We start from the raw sequence: 18,832 nt of genomic DNA, 5'->3' as shown, positions 1-18,832 counted from the left end.
CTGTTTCCTCCATGTACCTGAGTACCTGAGCAGATTGGGGTGCAGGTGATAAAGGGAGTGGATAGGGGTGCAGGTGAGGAAGGGAGGAGCTGCCGCACACTGAGCTCTGTGAGAAGCAGAAAGTAAAATGGCGGTGCTCGTTCACGCCTCCTCCACTGAGCCCCGGTCCACTGAGCTACTGCCAGTCCTCCATTTTTCTCTCCCATCTCCCTTCTTTTTGAAACATCCCAGAGATCCTCAGCTTGGGGGCGTGTTCTTAGCTCGTCCTGTCTTTCTTTGCGTCTCCCCCGTCCCGTTTCCCTTAGTTCTTCTAGACTGTCTTAGAGATCCTAGACACCCAAGAGGCACGGTCTCCATTTTGTCTCATGATACTCCACAGAGTCCCTTCAGCCTCAGTCTGTGCGTCGATCGATGGACGGGCTCAGGCCAGGCTCTCTGTTGCACCTTCTCCTCTCCTCCGCTGCCCAGGCTCCTTCATCAGAGTTACGAAAACACAGCAAAGGGTGTGCTGCTCACTTCCGGTGCTGACTCTTCTCCCCCTGACTGCGGTCTGACCGCGTTTCCATGGAGAAACACGCATCATCAGTCAAGTGTCACTCTGAAATTTGGGGGGAGGGGGGAAGATAACCGTGACTTTTTCCATCTTGGTCCAATCGACACCTTCCGCAAAGTGTGAACCTGTCTTCTCGGCTCTGACCTCTACCAGATGCATACTGATGATAACAGGGGCGACGTCATTGGTGGGGCAGTGACGTCATCGACGAGCGAGCAAGGACTTTTTCGGGAGCCTTTAAGAACCCAATAGAAGTTTGGAGCCAACTCTTAAGAGATTTTTTTTAAGGAATTAGAGGGAGCTGGGGGTGCAGCCCCTATTGCTGATCATCTCGTGTGTGTGTGTGTGTGTGTGTGTGTGTGTGTGTGTGTGTGTGTGTGTGTGTGTGTGTGTGTCCTGACTCCATCCTGGTGCCTCAAACAAGAGAAAAGAAGCGACCGCTCACTCAGTGCAGGTCACATCTCAGAACCGACACCTGCATCCTCTGCTTAAAATATCTGGGAGATGCCCGGATGTGCCCGGAGATGCGGCTTCTGTGACTTTTTAACTCTCTCTTAAAGTTTGTTTTTACAACGTGGACATGTATCTCTTTTCTCAGGGCAATACGACAAATGTCTCATTGATGACAGCAATGAGTCGCTGCACGCGAACCCTGTATTTCTCCTTTAAACAGTCGGCCCTCTCTTTCCGGAACGTTTACCCAGCAAGTTGATCACAATTTGACATGCACACAATTTAGCAAGATTGATTTCATTATGCAATTTTGAAGAAAAAAAAAGAAAGACAGAAAGAAAGAAAGAAATTCTTGAATCACAATTGTCAAATAATGACTATTCTACGAAGGAGTTTTGATGCTCAGAGAGTAGCCTTATCAATTTAACTCGATAAGCTTGCAAAATTTTCAAAGCAAAATAAGATGCTTGGCCCTGAAAGGAGATGTCGCTGAGGAGGGTTGATGGGAGCTCAGTGGGAAAGACTGTGCAGGAAACACAGGTCCTTTCCTTTATCACCACCAGATAATTTAATTGATTTGTCTTCTGTGCATAAAAAGTGACGAAGGGGTGGTGTCAGATGAGAAAAAATAATATTTGTTGAGTGTCTGCTGCAAGCCTTCAGCATGAAGCATTTTCCTGTTCCTTAACCATTTAAGAAGCTGGTAGCCACATTCCTAACACACTAGGAACAAATATTAGCACAGAGAGGTTAAGCCACTCCTTGGTGGTCACTCAGCACTTGATAAGTGGGTTACTCACAGACATTAGTCAGTATCTCTTCTCTCCCACCTCTTTTCATTTCATATCAAAGAAATGAAAAGAAGGCAGGTTTCAACCATATTTCAATAATACACACATTAATTTTTACCTTGCTTCTTGCCTCATATCACCCTCCCCCCATCAGGTGATAGTTCATTATGATAACAAAAAAACCAAAAAACAAAAACAAACAAACAAACAAACAAAAACCTGCCGTCACTAAACCAAAGTTTAGTTTTAACCCAAATGTTCCTACGAGCCATTTGTTGTTCCAGCTGACCTCACGCACGTGACCCCCAGGAAGAACCCATGGGCCCAGAGAGTGAGCTGTCTCCCAAGCCTCAAGACAGCCCTAGTAGTCCACTGTCTGTGCTTCTTAAAGATGTCTCTCTTCCGTGCATGTTAATGTCCAAAGCTCCAGAGTGATGGGGCGGGAAAGCCCAAAGTAACCCCTAACCAGGTGTCCTCCAGGGCCTGCGTCTCTGGGTAGCACAGGCGACATATTCTTGGCCTCCAACATGTTCTTGGTCTCAAGCTCATCTAAGGCAGCCCTCACCCCCACCTCCACCACCACCCACACCCAAGCGCTTCCCTGACAATCCTCTCCCTTTCCTCCCCCAAACACAATGGAAAGTTAATTGAATGTTTTATGCCTTCGAAATATCAAAGAAATGAAAAGAAGGCAGGTTTCAACCATATTTCAATAATACGCACATTAATTTTTACCTTTTACTGACATTTGTACTAATTTCCTTAAATGCTCTCTCAGGCTCTTTTTTGATCTGTCTGGCTTTGTTGGGCTCGTGATAAAGGCTTACTTCAAATGCAAAAAGATTAACTCTCTTTTCCTTCATAGAACAATTACGGATTGTATGATGTCTCCATCATGAAAGAGAGCCCGGACAGACAGGGAGAGTCGCGAGAGTTTATTATAAAAGTGGCAGTAATAATTCTAATTACTTTACTCTAAACGATATCAAAATTGCCCCCCCAAATGCATAGCAGCGTTCAGAAATTGTTGTGGGCTTTTTTTTAAAAAAAAGGGGGGGGAGTGTGTTTTAATTTGATTTAGGTCATTGTCTTAAAAGTCTTGTGATAGACTCTCGCCATGAGTCCACAATTCCTAAACCCCGGCTGGCTTACGAAATCGTAGGGAACACAGAATGGCTTCCCTGCACAACATTCAAAGTGAGCTAGAAATGATAGCCCCACGTACTATTTGTAGCTCACTATTTAAAGCCCAGGAAAAACAAAGAATAAAGTCCTTTAATTTTGTCAAACGGGTGCGATGTTTAAATTCAGCAGTGACTACAGTTCAAAAGACCAGATGTTCTCTTGTATTTATATAATTTTTTTTGCACAATAGTTTACCAGTGACAAAAAAAAAATCAAAGCACATTGTTGAATTTGGCATTTCTATGCTACACGCACACACACACACACACACACACACACACACACACACAAAATCTGGGGATTGTATTATATTAAATTAATTCTAATTTTATTAAAGCCAGAGAGAGACAGAAATAAATGGAGAGACGGCAAAATTAATCTTATACTAAATTAAGTCCAAGTACAGGAGACAACATTGATCTGAGAATGAAGAAGCCACTGCTCTAATGCACTCGGGTTAACGGGGAGAAGCCAGGCGGTCTGACCCATCGTCCGTCTATTTTAAGATGAACATTTGTTAAATTCTAATGAAAAACGCTGCACTTAAACTCTGGCAAAGAGAAAATTCTGCCTCTCGCTAACCCTGCCATGACTCAAAAAAAAAAAGAAAGTGTAGAATTTAAAAAGTAAAAGATAGGGGAAAAAAAGCTTCACTTCGAGGAATAGACATTTTTAAAAAAACAGTCTTCTAGGGGGAGCCATGTGGTGATAAAATTAGATGTTACAAAAAAAAACTGCCCAAAACTAAGAAGCCCTGATTTTTATTATTTACGTATAGTCAGGTGGGACTTGGTGTGGTCCCAACGACGTAGGAGTTTTCTGACAGTAAATACATCAATTTTTTAAAGAGGCCCTTTTAGCGAAAGCCACTCATCGTAGGACAGAATGTTCTGCCGCTCAACATAGCAGGGGAAACTGCGGATTCTTATATGTCTGTCTGTCTCATTCTCTGCTCCCACACAATAAATGTGGAAAAGGTTACCAGGAGAAAGAGTAATGTAAACACCATGAACGGAGAGTAGAAAGTCTGCCTTGCTTAATGTTATCCAGATTCAGGAACTAAGGGGCTCCCTTCCTCACTGGTGAGACGAAGAAAAGACAAAAAGGGAGGGAGGGAGGGAGAGAGAAAAGAAAGGAAGAAGCGAGGGGAAGGGAGGGAAAGGAAGGGAGGGGAATAAGGGAGGGAGGAAAGGGGGAGGAAGGAAGAAAGGGAGGGAGGTAGGGAAAGAGGGAGGAAGGAAAGGAGGGATGGAGGAAGGGAGGGCGGGAGGGAGGGAAGAAGGGAAGGAAGAGGGAAAGAACATTCACCTTTGTCTGAGGGCTCAGCGCAGCCCTTTAAGTGAGAGAACAGAGAGAGGATGTCTCATTGCTCCCAGGAACATGGCAGCCCTCAAATGGAGAGACTCCTGCATCTGTGACCTGCAACCCAGCACACTGTGTGTGTCCCCTCTCGGTCAATCTATGGAGAACCAACTCTTTACAGGCACCTTTTCACCTGCCATTTGGGTTCTGGGATGCTGGTCCCATATGCCCAGATGCCCTGCAGGGACAGAGGACAGCCCAGGGCAGGTGGGCGTGCATCTCAGAAACACCACACCGCCGGGGACAACCAGGCCTGCGTATCTTTGTTGACAGCTGGGCTGTGTCTTCCATTTGCTGGGACCCTAAGAGGCTCAGTCTATAGTCACTCGTTAAATAAACATATACATTGCAGAGAAGCAGGTGCCATATCCAACATCCTATCTGAAGAGAACTCTCTCTCTCTCTCTCTCTCTCTCTCTCTCTCTGCAGAATTCATGAAATGACAGCCGCGCTCTCTGGGCTAGGTGACAGGGAGTTCATTTCAAAACCCATTGCAGGATCTCAGCAAAACCCCGAGAACAAACTGACCTTCCCCCAGGTTCCTGAAGTGCCACCTGGCTGTCTCCAAGAAAAGGTACGACCCTGAAAGCTCTGGGGTCACACCTCCTGGCTCACCAGGCCCCGAATGGGTAGCTTCTCCCAGCAACGTGTCTGCCTACGGGAGCACACTGTTCCGTTAGCAGTTTGTGCTTGGTGGGAAAGAAGAGGGCAAGGCAGGAGAATTAGTCCTTGCCAAAACTGCAAATGTGACACTCCACAAGCAAGACACTGTCAGGAGCAGTTGCTAATTTATTTTAAGTGCCCCCTGAGTTTTTAATTTATCTGGAAAAATAAATAAATAAATCTGAGGCTCTCTCTGCCAACCCAGCCCAGCGCTGGGTCTGCAGTGGCGGTGGCAGAGGGTAACAGTGACTGCCTCGGGAGAGAGGTGTCAGAACGTTCAGCCAAGGAGGCAGGGTGGGTGAGCGCCCATTCGGGTTGCATTAGAAATATATATATATATATATATATATATATATATATATATATATATATATATATATATATATATCTTGAATTTGTAAAGACCTGACCTTTCATGTTCCCCAATTGGCTCGAGACACACATATGAAAAGAAAAAGAATCTTTTTTTTTTCTTTCTTCAGAGTCTGCAATTCCAAACAGTATTGCAGGCTTCTCCAAGCCTGTATTCCACAGCAAGCTTGGAAGGCAATCAGTCTAGTTTAGAAACTCGTTACCCGGAGTGAGGAGCCCAACGAATATTATCGTTTCATAAATATGCAGATTTTGTTTATTTAAACATTTTTTATGACACTTTGTGTTTTCCTAAATTGGGTCATCATTTTAATATAATTGGAATCTGATATGTGTCCTGTTTTCTTTGAAAGCCATCTGGTTCGTTTTTTGACTTTCAGAAACCAAATTATTTGTGGCAATATTGGGCCTTGTGGTGGCTCCTTATGAACCAAACCGTAGCTCGAGAGCATTGAGTCCAGGAAGTCCAAGGCTGTGCTGGGAGACCTCCTTGCTTCCCACGAAGATGGAGTTAAGAAAGTCTGCATGCCGTGAAGACCTCTCAAGCCCTAGAATCCATGACCTTCACATGAGGACAAAATTGAGTTGGTCCCTCAGGCAACGTCTTGGAAGGAAAGCTGATAGCCAGTAGACAGGATGACAGACTCAGGGGTATCCACATCCTAAGTTCCCTGGTGCAGGACTCCTGTGTGTTCTATGTACCTTTCACAGTCTGAGTACGAGCTAGCTGGTGCTAAAAGTGTCACTGCTGACCAATGTGGATTCCAGAAAGAAATCAAGTACAGTGAGTGGTGTGTGACCGCTAACAATGTCTCCACAGCTGGGTGGCTAACAAGATGTGTACACACAGACACACACATGCACACACAGAGAGACACATGAACATACACACACATGAACACACAGACATACACAGAAACACACATGTACACACAGACACACACAGACCTATGAACATACAGACACATGAACACACACACAGACACATGCACAGACACATGCACAGAGACACAGCATACACACACATGCACACACACACATGTACACACACACGAACACACACATATACATGCATATACATACCACAGTCACACACATACACACATACACACAGACACATGAACATATACAAACATGCACACAGATACACATATGCACACATAGGCTTATGCGCAGACAGATGTACACACAGAGACACATGCACAGACACATGCACAGACAGACAGATGCACACACACAGACACACATGTACAGACACAAACATACAGGTGTATACACATATACATGCATATACACACCACGGACACGCACATACACACCTACACAGACACACGGACACATGAACATACATAAGCATGCACACAGACACACACATGCACACACAGACACATGCACAAACACACGCACATGCACACCATCACATACACAAGCACATACATACACACATACATGGGCACACACAGAGACACACATATGTGCACATACATACACATGCTCGTTCTCTCTCTCTCCCTCCCCCTCTCCCTCTCCTTCCCCCCTCCCTCTGCCTCTTATAGCTTGCCCCAGGGCCCTAACCTAGCCAGTGCTTTCCTAACCCACTACACGGGACAGACCGAGCACAGGTGTAGGGCTAGGGAGCCACAAAGGAGCCAGGGCTCTGGCAGAAGAGCTCTGGTTTCCATTATGAGACCCAGCTCCACACTGGGAGGAAGCACTGAGGCTGAGCCAACTGCTTCTCGGCAGCGCTGCTGAGGTCTGACCCGCAGCCCGATGCAGGCACTCGAATCCTAGCCCGGCTATAAAAGCCACCTGGAAGGCCAAGGCACCATTCGTACCCCAGTCAGCAGGCCACGGGGGACTCACATCCGAGTTCATTTTACATAGAGCTGTGGTGGAAAGGAAGCTGAGTATTCCTTCCAAAGTCCACCAAAGAAAACCTTAAAAATGAGAGGCCAGAGAGACGGTCCAGCTGAAGCTAAGGAGGAGCACCTCCAGCTCTGGCAGAGACCCCGGTTACGGTTCCCAGCAACTCCCACCATAGCTCATCAGCATCTGTAGCTCCACTAGATGCCTCGGCTGGACCCAGGCCAGCACATGGTGCACATGCATACATGTAGGTCAAAACCCACACACATACAATAGGAATAAATAAATACATTGTGTAAAGAAGCTTACAACAGACTTGATTGATTGATTGATTGATTGATTGATTGATTAAAGCAGATGTGGTGGCAGGTGCCTGTGACACCAGTACTTAGGAGGCTGAGGCAGAGGTCAGGGCTAAAGCTAGTTAGGGTTAGGATGAGGGTACAGGCTTAAGAGTTGGAGGTTAGCCTGTACTGTTTAATAAAACTCTATCTCAAAAGACCCAAAACAAACAAAATTAATATTCTAAGACATATATCATTCCTTTGACTAGAAAATGCCTATTCAACCCACCCTCCTTGCAAAGAGACCAATGCATATCTTACATCCATCCTTGCTTGGCTCCAGAGGCCTAAGACCTCTCATTGTTCGTAGATAAGATTCTTGGGCTCAGCCTCAGTGGCTCACTTGGAAACAACACCAACACCAGTTGCTTCCTTAAGGGTCGTGCTCAGAAAAAGGCAGAAACTTTCTCCAATAGCCGGATACACCACGCTTCCGAAGGGCAGACGACACAGGGCACAGGGCGAGCAGCAGCGAACGTTCATAAAGGATGTTGGCATTTCCCGCTGAGCCAGACTCTGCCCTTGTGGCCACGGGTGACATCTAAGCAACTTAGAAGGCCGAGGCAGGAGGATTGCTGAGGCTGCAGTGTGAGTTCAAGACAGTCCTTAGCAACTTGGCCAACCTCTGTCTCAAAAGAAAATAAAGAGGGGACTTGAGAAATGCCAACACCCTCTTCTGGCACCACAGACAGACAGACAGACAGACCAACAGAGAGATGGACAGACAGATGGACAGATGGATGGACAGACGTACACACAATATTAAGAAGACTACGGGAATATCTTAGTGGTAGAGTACTTGCTTAGCATTAGTAAAACACCGTGCTGCAGCCTCTCAGTGCCTTAGGAAAACCCATTGTTATGCACAGGTCTTTCTGTATGCTTATGTGAATGTGTAATTACATATATTATTAAGATGCTACTATTATCTGTAAAGTAGAGCAAGAATAGAATGGTGGAGCAGCGGGGACCTTTGAGAGAGAGGATTGAAGCATCTGAGGGAAGGGTCCGAGATGAGAACACTTGGTGCAGAGAGCCCAGGGAGAGAGCACCTCGGACATGCACTTAGGACACCGGTGTGTCTCTCCCTCCATTCCTGGTCAATGCTGGTGGTCTCTTAGGACAGTAAGTGCTCCCAAGCAAAGAAAGAAATCCAGGCCAGAACATCAGCCCCAGGAGCCACGCTTAAACACAAGACTCCATTGGATTAATTGTGTGTGTGTGTGTGTGTGTGTGTGTGTGTGTGTTTGTTTGTGCCTGTGAATGTGTTTGTGTGTATGTATGTGTATGTTTGGACGTGTGTGAGCATGCACATGTGTATGTATATGAGCATGTGTGTATGTGTGAGCATGTGTGTGTGTGTGAGTGTGTGTGTGTGTGTGTGTGCATGTGCACCCTCCATGGTACACGTGTGAATAAGAACTCTCAGGAATCTGTTCTCTGCTCATGCTATGCTGTCCTGAGATCAACTCCAGGCTTGGGCTTGCACAGTGTGTGTGTGTGTGTGTGTGTGTGTGTGTGTGTGTGTGTACACATGTGTGCATGTACATATGCATGTGTATGTATATACTCATGTGTTTGTGTGTGCATGTATATGTGTGTGTTTGTGTGAGCATGTGTGTGTGTGAGCATGTGCACTCTGCATGGTACATGTGTGAATAAAACAATTCTCAGGAATCTGTTCTCTGCTCCTGCTATGGTGCCCTGAGATCAACTCCAGCCCTTGGGTTTGCACAGTGTGTGTGTGTGTGTGTGTGTGTGTGTGTGTGTGTGTGTGTGTGTGTATGAGCATGTGTGTGAGCATGTGAGTGTACCTGTGCATCTGCATATGTATGTGTATGTTCATGTGTTTGTGTGTGCATGTATATGTGTGTGTTTGTGTGAGCATGTAAATGTGTTTGTATACATGTATGTGTATGAGCATGCACATGTGTCTGTGTGTGAACGTGAGTGTGCGTATGAGCATGTACACCCTCCATGGTACACATGCGGATAAGAACAGCTCTCAGGAATCTGTTCTCTGCTCCTGCCATGGTGTCCTGAGATCAACTCCAGCCCTTGGGTTTGCACAGCAAACACTTTCCCCCTAAGCCGTCTTGCCAGCTCTCTGCTGCGGATTCTAGGTCAGAACTCCATCTACACAGAAAGCAAATCAAGAACAACCCAGGAGTTACTTTCCCTGTGGCCCAGTGGACATCTCGGAATTGTGTGACTCGTGTTCCTTCGTGTTTTCATACGAATGCTTCACCAAACTTTCATTTCTCAGACTGTCTGGGTCATCATCATTGTCACAGATCGGACACACTCAGGGTATAATCTGAGAGTCTCCGCAGACCTGGAATCCCATTTGGAATCCATCCCTGTGTCACCTTCTCAGGCATCATATTCAAACACGCACATACAGGCAAATAGAATGTCTGTGCATCCATGTGCATGTGTGTGCAGAGGAGTACCCATCAGAAGCCTTTCTTTGTCCCATCTTTGCACCCCTAAGTAATACACAGCAGAGGATCCCATGATTCCATGTCTAAAGGGGAGGAGTAAAACCATTGCCTATCACTCACCTTGCACTGCTTGTGCTGTGATTTGCCTGACCAAACACTTCGAGAGTGAAGGTTGATCTGGCCTCACAGTTGCAGAGAGTTTCCGCCATCATGGCAGGGAGACGTGCCGACTCAGTTCACAGTGACAGGAGCAGACGGCATCTGGGGTTCAGAGGACGTTCACCAGGGAGCAGAAAGTATGACCAAGCCAGGAAGGCCATAACCTTCCAGCACACACCCCTACTGATCCCTCCACCCTCCATTATCTTTAAAATAGGAGCCCAAGCTCTCCAGCGTGCTTAAACTATGAGCCGCTAGGGACATTTCCGATCTGAACTGTAACCAATAGTGATTGGTAACTGTAATCTCTCAAGGGTGACAGGAAGCACGGACGTTTAGGATGTTCTCTCCTAAAAGTTGGTGCTGAATAGAAGGTGTGGGGGCTGGGGAGACTTCTTGCTCTCCAGTAGGCTTGCCGGATATGCGTGGGAACCTGAGTTTGATCGCCAGAAGCCACACGATAAAACTGAGTGTGGTGGTATGTGCCTGTCACCCCAGCACTGAAGAGGATGAGATGGGGAACCTTGGCACGTGCTGGCAGCCGGTCTAGCTACATTGGTGAGCTCTGCATTCAACAAGAGACCTGTCTGGAAAACTAAATGTTGCGGGATATTTGTTCGCACCGTGAACCCAAAGATTGTGTTATTTGCTGAAACTACCTGCTTCTAGTTGTGGTGTGGTTCATCACAGACCTCTCTTCTCTGTGGCCGGAATACAGACACACCCTTAGTTCACACCTCTGATCCCAAAAAACGAAGGTAAAGTTAGTTTGTACAAGGAAGTATCCATGTTTAAAAGCAGTGTCTAATTGAGTGGCAGACAAAGTGAAAAATTGGAGAGAGATTTGACAGATTAGGATATGCCAGCTTTCACGAGAAGAGGGAGGAAAGAGAAGCTACTTAGGGGGCATTACAGAGAGAGAAGAGGCAGATTTACTGAGAGTTTTACAGAGACGGGTTGAAAAGCAATTGAGGTAGACACAGGTGAAGACAGAAGGAGCCAGAGAATGAGAAGGAGCCGGAAGATTAGAACAGACTGCCGAAGTTATGAAGAGGCCAAGCAGAGCAACTCAGGAGCAGCTGAGAGAAAGAAGCCAGATTGAATCAGTCAGCTTGGAGAGAAGTTTGGAGGCAGAACAGCTGAGTCGAATCAACCAGCCAGAGATGAGAAGGAGCTAGGAAGGGGCGAGCTTATTCAGCAGCAAGTCTCAGAAGCTGAAAACATTCTAGGCCCAGATAAGACTGTACAGAGGCTGGAAGCTTCCAAGACTCAGCCTAGGTTAGCAGACAAAGGCGGTAAGCCTCAGAGAGAGCAATTACATCAGATGAGTAAAAGTTACTTGTACAACTAAGGTGAAGAACTATTGAAGAAGATACCCAACTTCAACCTCTGTCCAATATATGCACGTGTACACGTCACCCAGAGGAACACACACACAACAGATAGATAGATAGACCGACAGACAGACGATAGATAGATAGACAGATGATAGATTATCGATAGATAGATGATCGATCAATAGATAGATAAACAGACAGACAGATAGAGATTAGATGGATTGATGGATGGACAGACAGATAGATAGAAGCTTGACTGAGAGAGGGTTCACCGGGCTTCAGCAGCTGTTGTGTCTCTTAGGAGGAAAGTGGTGGCATGTAGTCACCGGTGCCATGGCGAAGTGACATCTGCTGTTGACTGTGCTCAGTCAGGATCATAGGCACACCCTGTTCAGTAACTCACTCAACCTCCCCCGGCCCTTTGATACCAGCAGCCCCAGAGCATTCTATACAGGGGAAGCCTGGATTTCTGGTACCTTGACATTTCAGGCTAAAATGTAACCATTAGGAGCTGGCCTCTGCAGTCAGAAGGACTTTGAATTTCAACTTGTGGGATGTCCACCTCTTTACCTCTGCGTGTTGTTTAAATTCACTATTTCCACTGCAGGGCTGGTATAACAATAGTTCCTTCATGGCAGTGGTTCTCAAACTTCTAATGCTGCGGTCATTTAGTACAGTGCCTCATGTGGTCACCCCCCAATCATAACATTATGGGTTTTTTTTTTTTTGCTACTTCATAGAAGTAATTTTGCTACTGTTATGAATCACAGTGTAAGTATTTTTAGAGAGCGAGGTTTGTCAGAGGGGGTCGAGACCCACAGGTTGAGAACCACTGCTTTACTGGGACCACGCCTACCCTGCTCTGATTGGTTGCCTGCCTGGCATATACCCCTCTCTCCATCCTCACCAAATGACCTCTATGAGGGCAAGAATGTGCCCAGTCAAGCCTCCCTTGCCCAAGGTATTGTAGACGACATCATCTGGTGAAGTTTCCCACGCAGGGCAGATAAAACGTTTTCGAAGGTGCCATCTGCTCTGAGAGGCTTGCATTTGTGCCACTTACTCTTCTGCTGCCTGAACGTTGGCGTGATGGCCAGGAAAACAGCTACCCCCTTGTAGCCACGAGGCAACCTCAAAATTAGAAGTTTATACCCTAAGGATTACAGGGCAGAGAGCTGGAAACATTCTGAGTAACCGCGTCAACCCGCGTCCCCACAGCCGTTCTGTATGCACGCAGCACAAAAGCAAAGCGTCGTCTAGACTGTCTAAGCCGCTGGTATTTTGGGCTACCGACAGCTGAGCACAGCCCCTCCAGATATGGCACCTTCTGGGTTTGTTGAAATAATTCCCCCTCACCCCCGAAAAGTACGTTCATACCCTAGGTTTACACATCCCTTAAGTTGGACGGAGTCATTGTTATGAGACGCTCAGATACACGTACAGTCTCTATTTAAAGAGCGTCCACTTACAGAGAGCTCCTTTCTGGTAATAAATCAGGATCAGAGAGAAGGGCATCCGTCACTCCAGGATTCACAACAGAGAGCTGTGCCCAGGAAGGCCTTGACACCAACCGTCCCCAGGGCGCCGATTCCTGATCCTGTATTTCACCTTCATTTCTCCCTTACCCAGAAAGACAAAAAAGGGGGTGGGTGGGAAAGAATCGTGATTAAAAGTCTCCCTGAGTTGAGTGGAGTTCCCTCCTGGACTGGGTGTGTGGATCGTGCACTGAGAGCTCTGAACTTCCTTCGTAGGTATGGAGTTGTGTCCTGGGATGGCCACTAAAGCAAGAGCCTGTTTATGTAAGTCATGCAGTCATACATCAGAGGGGGAGAGGGACACGTGTGGATTTGAACCACTCTCATTTAGGGAATTTTTTTAAAGTATTCATTACTATTTAGTTGTTGTTAGTGTGTGTGGGGGGGCATGTGGTGTGTGTGTGTGTGTGTGGCGTGTGTGTGTGTGTGTGTGTGTGTGTGTGTGTGTGTGTGTGCGTATGTGTGTACACCAGTATGAGCCCATGACAGAAAGCAGTTGCCTCTTTCTGTCCCTCGGATGCTACTAATATTGATGTGCTGTTGGCTCCTTCGCATACCTACAAGTGCTTCTTGGGCACCTCCCACAGGCCAGGCAATGCAGTGACACCTGTCTTACCTCAGCTAACCACCGAGTTCTGCCATTTTCAGTTCACCTGCTTGGATTTTGGGGGAAAAAAAAGTATACCGCGTCCTAAGAGAAAAAGCCACACCCTCGCCAACAAAGGAGTGAAAATGGATAGAAATTAAAGAGCTGAGTCACCGCCTTCTCCCGAGGCAGGTTCCCGGCACAGGACACCCCTCTTTCATATTCATCAAGAACGCACACACGGCAGGTGCTGGAGGTGCAGTAGACGCCTGCAGGAGCCACGGGAATTCTTGATCTTTCTTTCAGGAACTTTAAAAGTGAGGAAAGAGGTGGCCAAGAAACAGTTCATCCACTCCCTGCTCCTGGTACTGTCCTCCAGGTGGCCCCTGAGAATGAGCTCAAGCCAACTTTGGGCAAAACTCAACAGCAAACCGTCTCCTTCATACTGTTGTGCGTTTTACTGTAACCTACCTACATCCTGGAGCCTTAATTGCTGTGGCTTCCACTGACCAATTAGAGAAGACACAGGATTATTTCTGTGGAGGAGGACCAGAAACGTGCAGTTTCCTGACAAGGTCAGTGGCGGGGTGGTGAGACTTGAACTCAGATCTGCTTGACCCAGCTCAGCTCCACCGTGTCTTCTCATCCGCTGCTGTCTCTTCATCACCTCAGGTTGGGCCTGATTGGCCTTTCCGTATTTTCAGTTCTCGTCAAACAGTAGAAAGCATATCCCTCTCAAAAGAGTCCCTCAAGAGCTGGGGAGATGACTCGGCGACTGAGGGCGCTTGCTGCATAAGAATGAGCCTCTGAGTTCAAATCCCACATAAAAAGCTGTGTGTGTCTGTGGAGACTTGTAACCCCCCTGCACTGGGAGTAGACAGAGAGGGAAGATCCCTGGGGCTGCTGGCCAATGAGCCTGGCCAAAGCTCAGGGAACATGTGAGAGACCCTCAGGGCACACAGTGAGGGGGAACAGATAAGAGTCATAGACATCATTCGAATGCATAGGCAGATGTACCTGCAGAATCACATGGACACGCAGGGACATGATGTTCCCCTCCCCCCAACACACACAGAATGATGTCCCCGACACCCCATTGCCACCGATGCCTCCTCCAAAGGCAGCTGTGTATCCATGCATCTTTGGGGGGGGAGGGAGCCTGAGTTTATCTGTTAGACCACATTCCAGAGAAAGGAACCAGGAGAGGGCACGGGACGGAGAGGGTTAAACACTTTATTATTCTTGCCGCATTTGTAGTAAATTGTGTAATAGTTTTCATGTCTTAATTACTTAAATTTTATATTGAGCCATAGTGATAATATCTCTCCTTTGTCTCCACACAGTTGTGTTTTTATAATGGCTTTTATTAGAACCTACATGAATGGAATTTCAAATGAACACCTCGTTTCTGTGACTTGTGGGGTATAGAAAAGGGAGCATGTCTCTGATGTTTGGCATGAAAAGTGCCTCCCTTTGTGTTTGATGACACAAGCGAGTTATAGTAGGTGGGGGACATGTTTGGTGGGGGATGGAAACTCGGGGGGACTTCGAGCCTCTTTCTAAAATCTGCTTTTGGTAACTTCACCAGTAAGGGTGAAGAATGCTTCATGGATCCAGATAAATCACACACACACACACACACACACACACACACACACACACACACGAATCACATGACTGTCGTGAAATCCAAGTGGTGTTTCTTCTTCCACCTGAGGCTTTCCTGTAGAAAAACTGGACGTGGTATTCACTTCACGTTGAGAGCTGCCTGAAATAAGTGTCGAGTTACAATATTGCGTTCCGTCTGCCAGTGCAGGAGCGACATTTCTCTTAAAATCCAGAAGTTCACTCTCTATGCAGCAAATGCCACAGACGTTGTCCCTGCTCCGGTTCTTCTGGAAGGCCTGTGAACTCTGAGCAAGGAGTTTGCAAAACCAACCAGGGAAGCTCGCATTCAAAGAGCTGTCTTGGGAGACTCAGAGCAGAGCTGAAAGTGGCTTGTTGTTGTTTGGGTTTTTGTTTTTTTTTTTTAAACCCAGCATAGTAAAATCTATAAATCAAAAAGTCTCTTGCATATAAAAGCTCAAATACAGAAGGGGGAGAAAAAAAAAAAACCTCAACAAAAGACGTGGTGGGTACTTGCGAGTGAAGGCGAGGGAAATAAATGTGAAGAAATATTAGAAATGCATATTTAATACTGTTGTGTTTATTGTTTCATTTATAAAAGTCAACCAGCTAGAAACTGTGAATGAATAAACTCTCCTCCAGTGTAAGTTAGAGACGGGGGGAGGGGGAAGGTGCGCCTTAACTCTTCATACTCTGAAGGCAGATCATCTAGACACTGCGAGTGTCCTCAAACCATTCATGTTCTTCCGGCTGGTCCGAAACCAGAGGAAGGCTCCAGCCGTAGCTTTATACTCCCTGTGTGTCCCAGTTCTGTGAACACCACATCCCCCCAAACACCTAATCTTCCTATCAGCTCAGACTTGCCCCCTTGTGACATTGCTCACCCTCCCTGGGAATGGCTGCTGGATCCTCCTTTTGCTTCTCGGTGTATTTCCATTCTCCAGCCAGCATGGCTCCAGATCCTGTACAGCTCTGTCCCTCCACACCAGACGGTCTCTTGCAGGGAAGGACCTTGTGTTATCTTGCCTACCAGCACCCAGTCCTTTGGTCTCCTGTACTGTGACCTTAAAGCCAGCACTATCATCAGGGAGCAGACTCTGACAGATGTAGGGTCCAGGTTTAGTGTTTGGGGGACCAGGTTGCACAGGCTCACACCAAAACCTTACTTACCCTTTAAGAAAAGGTCAAGCTATCTGCCTTTAAGAAGTATGCCCTTAAGATATTCGAAATTCTAATTCAGTGAGTCATAGAACAAGTAGTATGCTATCATAAGGAAGTGACCACTGGGCTCTTTGCAGTCACCACAGAGGAGACTCAGAGGACTGAACTGGTGGGTAGGGCAGAGGTGAGAAAGGGGCACACAGGCTTCCAAACAGAGCTGCGTTCTTATCCACGAGTCACCTCTTTCTAATGGGGGAGATGGCCCCGTTGATATAGTGCTTGTCTTGTGAGCATGAGGATCCCGGAACCATGGGAAGGTTTGGGGCACACACTCTAATCCAACCTTGGGGAAGTGGAGACAGGAAACCCTTGACTCAATGGCCAATCAGCCCAGCCCACTGGGAGAAGTGCAGTTGAGGAAGAAGCTGGGTCTCAAGTGAAAGGCATGTGGAAGTCCTAAGACCCAAGGTTGTCCTCTGGTCTACAAACACACACACACACACACACACACACACACACACACACACACACACCAGGAAAGTAGGGGAAGACTGCTTTCTTTACAAGAACATTTCCATGATTTTTCAATTATCAGCTGAAATCTATTGCCAGATGTTGGCCCTATTTTATCTTCTTTTCCTTTTACCCTGACCATCTCTTTCTCCAATCCCAGCAGCCCCCAGGGTAATGGACGAAGAGATCATGGTCCGTACCTTTCAGTTCCCTGCTTCCTCCTCCTCTCGGCAGAAACCTGGAAGTGCTCCGGGGGCGGGGGAGACTCATCTACTCTCACAGCCAAGTTTCCTACAACTGAGTCCCAAGCCTGACTAGCATGCATGGCCCTTCAAAGCTCTACACTGTGGGTTGATGAGATGACTCAGTCAGGGAAGTGTTTGCTTCCCTAACCTGAGGACCCTGAAGCTGATCCCAAGAACTCAAGTTTAAAACAAAACAAAACAAAGGAAACAAACAAAGGAAGCCAGGGCTTGTGACTGGGCCTTATAATCCCAGCCCTGGGGAGGTGGGGACAGATAGATAGATCCTTGGAGCTGGCCAGAGTTCTAAGCTGGTGAGAAACTGTCCTACTTGCATTCCTGTTGCTGTGGCAAAATACTCCAGCAAAAGTAACTTGAAAAGATAAAGAATGTATTCAGCTTATGATTTCATAGTCTACCATGGGAGGGAACTCAAGGCAGAAGCTGGAAGCAGCCAGTCACACCACATCTGCAGTAAGAGTCAAGAGAGAATGACCGTGTGCATGCTCACCCATGCTCAGCCCCCTCTATATTCATACAGCCCAGGAACCCACTGCCTAGGGAACAGAGCTGACCACAGTGGCCTGAGTCTTCCTATATTACTTAATGACAACAAGACAGGCCAACCTGATCTAGACAGTTCCTCATTGAGATTTCCTTCCCAGATGAATGGACACCAGGATCCTGTTTCAAAAGGAGTAGGCACCTTAGGAGTAACAGCTTACATGCATACACACGCGCGCGCGCGCACACACACACACACACACACACACACACACACAGAGAGACAGAGACAGACAGAGACAGAGATAGACAGGCAGAGACAGAGACAGAGAGATTGAAAAAGAGAGAGGAGGCTGGAGAGATAGCTCAGTGGTTAAGAGCACCGACTGCTCTTCCAGAGGTCCTGAGTTCAATTCCCAGCAACCACATGGTGGCTCACAACCACCTGTGATGGAATATGATGCCCTCCTTCTGGTGTGTCAGCAGACAGTGACAGTGTACCCATATAAATATAATAAATAAATCTTTAAAAAAGAAGAAAGAGATTGAAAGAGAGATTGTAAGAGAAAGGGATTGAGAGGGAAAGAGAGAGGCAGAGATTGAGAGAGAGATTGAAAGAGAAAGAGATTGAATTGAAAGAGAGAAATTGAAAAAGATTGAGAGAGACAGAAATTGAGAAAGAGATTGAAAGAGAAAGAGATTGAATTGAAAGAGAGAAATTGAAAGAGATTGAGAGAAAGAGAGACAGAAATTGAGAAAGAGATTAAAAGAGAAAGAGAGATTGAAAGAGAAAGAGAGAGAGAGGGAGAGAGAGGGAGAGAGAGAGAGAGAGAGAGAGAGAGGGAGAGAGAGAGAGAGAGAGAGAGAGAGAGAGAGAGAGAGAGAGAGAGATGGATGCATGGACACTTGTGCACAGGTCCAATCTTCTAGCTTTTGAACCACATAGCTACCTTCCAACTGATTCTTCCCACAAAAGTCATGTAAGATCAGATACAGGAGCTTTTCAGTGAGGAGCCTTTCTGGGCAACATTGCAATTCTTAAAGCTCACATACAGAGTGACTGGTTTGTTCTGCCCAGGAAGGCCATCAGAGAGAGCTTCTTGGAAGAGGTAGCTTCAAGCAGATCGGACAAGATG

The sequence above is a fragment of the Rattus norvegicus genome, chromosome 6 (genome assembly GCF_021556685.1).
Source record: "Rattus norvegicus strain SHRSP/BbbUtx chromosome 6, alternate assembly SHRSP_T2T, whole genome shotgun sequence".
Lineage (NCBI taxonomy): Eukaryota > Metazoa > Chordata > Mammalia > Rodentia > Muridae > Rattus > Rattus norvegicus.
The sequence above is the reverse complement of the archived record's forward strand: the minus strand, read 5'-3'. Positions refer to the sequence as shown.